Raw genomic sequence first — 4706 nt, 5'->3', positions numbered from 1 at the left:
CATAAACCACGTGCTAAAATGGTTATGACTTGATGCATGCTCGTGTAAACTGCAGAAGTATTGCATGATTATCTGAGTATAGCCATGTTGGCTATCGAGTGTTGAATAGAATGCAACATGTAATAAGCATGTGCTGAACGCTGACAATATGTTGCGTGCTAGATTTATTTTGGAAGGACGAATGTATTGATTGGATATATGATATTCATCCTTGATTAAAAATGCATGCTATGAAAAATTTAAGAAAATTATTTTATTCGTGCATTCAGGGGAGCTGAGCTCCATCCTTAGAGTAAAAGCATTAGTTTAATGACCTCAAGAACTCATATGCATCATGTTTAACTTTTTGAATATTGAGGCTATTCTGAAAACCATGAACTTCATGTTTTGCTCTTAAATATTTGTAATTAGATATGGATTGTTTGCGGTTATGAGTACTATAGCATGCCTTAATATTTATCTTTCTGATGCATTTGTTGCCTATAGGGATGACTATATTGATCAAAAGATAAATATGGTTGATAAATATCTAGTATAGTTGATTTTAAAGGTTTAAAATGATTGCTTATACTGCTTAGCATACTTGATGAAGTTAATCCTTGATAAGTATAAGCAAGTCATTTCATCTAAACTAGCATCTAAATCTAAAAGGGGAGAAATTTATAAAATTTCATTTCTTGTGCTCACCCTACTTTTTCTTAGAGTTATAGTTTACTGCGGCATACTTGTTTAAGCAAAATGACTTTCTTTGCTCACAGTAAATTTTAAATGAAAATAGGAGTGTCATATGATCTTGCATTTAAATCTTGAGGATCTATATGGTTGAATTTTCTGGTTAAAAATATGAAATGTTCTGTGCTTAATCGCTTCTAAAAAAACATAACTTGCTTGAACCTTCGTGTTAAAGTTACTTTTTCAGCAAGCATTGTCCCTAGTATTTATTAATGTCAAAGGGGGAAATATTTTTTTAAGAAATGTTTTATGGCAAAAAATTATTTTAAACTAGGATATGTATTATCTCTTGCTAGTATGATTAAATGCTTTCATGACATGTGCTATTAAAATTCTCTTTCTAAAAGGGGCATTGCATGACTAGTTCATTGATCATATATAGAAATACATGCTAACTTGTTAGATTGAATTCATCCTCAAACCTACCTTTGCTATCATAAGCCGTATACTTTAAACTCCAATTTTTTTTATGGGTCTTATGTAATCTTTGAACTGCAATGGTTTGTGGATATTTTTGGTTTGACCATGTTTAACATGTGATTTCAATTTCAAATGACCAGTTATACTGTTTTCAAAAATGCCAAATTTTTCAAAACAGCAATAAGACTATTTTCTATACCCAGTTTTGTATCAAAAAGGGGGAGTTTTTCTCTTAAGCTAAGGATTTTTTTAATGCTCAAATTTTGTTACACTTAGCTTAGCCCTTTGTTGATGCCAAAAGGGGGAGAAATGTTTGAGCAAAATGTTGCTAATCTTTTTGTACTCCCTGCTTACTTTTAATAGGGAAAATAATTTGAAATGGGATGAGTATCTGAGCTTTAATGCTAAAACTAAATGCATGATGAATTTAAATGTCTTCTTTCCAAATATTCTTGAGCTATATTGTCTTATTTTTAACTTATGTGCTTGTCATCATAAAAAATGGGGAAATTGTTTACTTTTTGAGTCCGATTCCATTTTGATAATGACAAACCATAAGTATCTTATGTGTGTATTTAGTGCTTGAGCAGGTTTAATATTTCAGCATGCACATAAGGTAAAAGAAAATGGAAGCCATGAGGCACTTAAAGCTCGTATCAACCTGGCGTATTCCACAAAGATTAAAGAGCAAAGAAAAGAAGACATATTTTATTTGAATTGTAAATGCATTTAGTGTTTCAATTGTAATAATTTCATATCTTGCATGATGTGGTTGGATGCTCAAACAAGGACCATAGACTAACCTTAGGGAACCTCAATTTTCATGGAAAACCTTCTGCTCAAAAATCCAAATTCATATACATAGGTTTGAAAAGCTTTAAGGTCAAAACAGGGATAAAACCATTTGTTTTTAAGTAAGTCTAGTTGACCGGCCCTTATAAGTTTTATAAGCCCCAGTCAACGAACCCTAACCTTAGGCCAAAAATTAAAATTTCACTAAGCCCAATCGACCAGCCCTTGCACGCTTTATATGCCCTAGTCGATCAGCCTATTATATTAACCCATTTTCAAAGCCCCAGTCGACCGGTCCTAAATGACCTTGAAAGCCCCAGTCGACCAGACCATGCACTTGGCCATATTTCTAAAGCCCCAACTGACCGACCTTGTTTATACCTTTTGAAGTCCAGTTGATCGACCTCACGTTCTGAAAGATCGGATCTTAAGCCTTAGTCAACCGAACCTCAGGGATCAATCAAATCGCCTTGGTCCATTCGATCAGTGCCTTCCCCAGTCGACCAAACCTCTCAGGTTGGTCGAGTTTTTAGCTAAAAAACGGTCATTAACTTTCAATTAAACAATTTTTATAATGACTAATGGGTCTCTTAACGGTCAATTTCTGAAGAGCTTTATAAATAGCCCACTCAAAAGCTCAATTAATAACTCTTGATTAGATTGAATATTCTCTCAAATATTTGTGCTTCATTTCTCTCATCCTTACATATACAAAGCACACAATTACTCTCTCTTTCACATTCCTTTTAAAAATCTATTTTGAAAGAGAGCTTTGATTTTCTTTCACTTCATTCATTTGCAAACTTATTGCTCTTGAGGGTTGTTGAAGAAAGCATTCATTGGGCATTTATTTTTTTTAACAAAAGATCATCTACTGTCCTCTTTGTATTTATTTGAAAAATCATTATAAAGAGTTGATCTTGAGTTTCTTCCATATATTTTCTTGATAAATATTTTTGGGGAAACTTTTGTAGCTTGTGAAACTTTAAGCATCCCATTGGAAGATTCAAAAGCTCATCTTGTTTTTTATTGCAAAAATCTATTTTTGAGCTAAACCCTTAAGTATCCTACACTTATTTTTGGAGATATTACTTGGGTGTTTTAAGATTTTTGAAAGCTTTTATTGCATATATCACCTTTAAGATCAAAGATCATATATATATTCTTCTCTCATATTATTTCATATAAATATTTTTGAGAGATAAGCTTTTAAAGCTCTATTGAGCATAAATTCCATTATATAAGAGTGCATAGGTTTTATGTTGTACACTTTAACTATTTTGAGAAGCACTTGGTTGTACACAAAAATTATTTTCATATCTTGTATCCTTGCGGTTTAGGTAGTGAACCATGTTCTAGGTGTGGGCTATCACCTGAAGAGGAGGGCACCATCCTATAAGGTGTGTAACGGTTTGGCTTCGCCCAGTTAAGGGAGCTAGGAGGGCACCATCTTGTAAGGAGCGTAATGGTTTGGCTCCGTCCGGTTAAGGGAGCTAGATGGACTCCACCTTGTAAGGAGAATTTGTAAACGGCTTTGCTCCACCCATTCAAGTGAGTAAGATAGTGAATCATCAAGCAGGTTAACTTGAGGTGAGGACGTAGGCACGGTTTGCCGAACCTTGTAAAAACGCTGGGTTATTCTTTCCCTATACTTTTTACATTTCAACATTTGCATGATTATATTAACTTGTTGATATTACTGCTTTTGTGTTTAAATACTAATTTGTAATTGATTAGAAAAACCCTAGGTTGTGTAATACTAGTTGTGATTTTAAAATAGGACATATTTGACCTAGGAATCTTTAAAATCTCCAATTCACCCCCTTTTGGGATTACACTATAACTGTCATTAATCAGAATAAATTTAAAGTGTCACCTTCCCTATTTACGAATATATTTCTGAACCTAATCTCTTTTAGAAAGGTTTTTCTTTAGTTTTCCTTCTCAAAGTTTAAAATAGAGTGGAGACTCCATTTTGAATGATAAAAAGGAAAAGTTAGATGAATCAATGGTTTGGTGTTCTATACTTGTTTTGCTTTGAAATGGTCACCAAATGTTGGCAACCTAAATGGGTCCTTAAAATTTGATGTTGATAGCTTTGGTGACTCTGGTAGGGACATTTGAGAGTCAAGCTGCCTCTTGTGTGAATATGTGTGTGTTTTGTGGTTATATTATGTGGCATATGTTCTTGCATTGTCCATGTATGTTGTGATGTGATATGCTATGAGGTATATGTCTATGCCATGCTCATTTATTTGTGTTTTACAAATGCTCTAATTCACACCATCACTACATTGCACGAGTCCTATACCTAGATTCCATACCTTTTAGGAAATAGGAGAAGAAAGAAGCACTAAGGGCCTTCATAGGGCTTTATCTCCTATTTAAGCCTTAACAAAAATCCTTCACTCGATTTGTTCTCTTTGAAGACAATCTAGGAAACTTTAGAGTTGTGATTGGTAAAGCCTTACCATGGACTAGTTAACTTTTATCCTTACCATAGGATAGAGACCACCTAGTGTTTAGTGTTAACAAGAATACTAGGACACATGGAGTGATTGGTTAAAGAGGCTCTTAAGCAAAACTAAACTAATATGGAGACCATTTGATATATTGCACTAGTCATGCAATTAAATTCTATCCTCTTCTTCACTCATGAGTTGCCTAATATAATGTTTGCTTTCTCTTTTTAAACCATTACTATCAATCAATTCGTCTCTAGCTATCCTAGGGTCTAGGAGATGGATAGTCCACAATCAATG

This window comes from Malania oleifera, chromosome 2 (assembly GCF_029873635.1).
Source record: "Malania oleifera isolate guangnan ecotype guangnan chromosome 2, ASM2987363v1, whole genome shotgun sequence".
Lineage (NCBI taxonomy): Eukaryota > Viridiplantae > Streptophyta > Magnoliopsida > Santalales > Ximeniaceae > Malania > Malania oleifera.
This window is presented reverse-complemented; position numbering follows the sequence as displayed.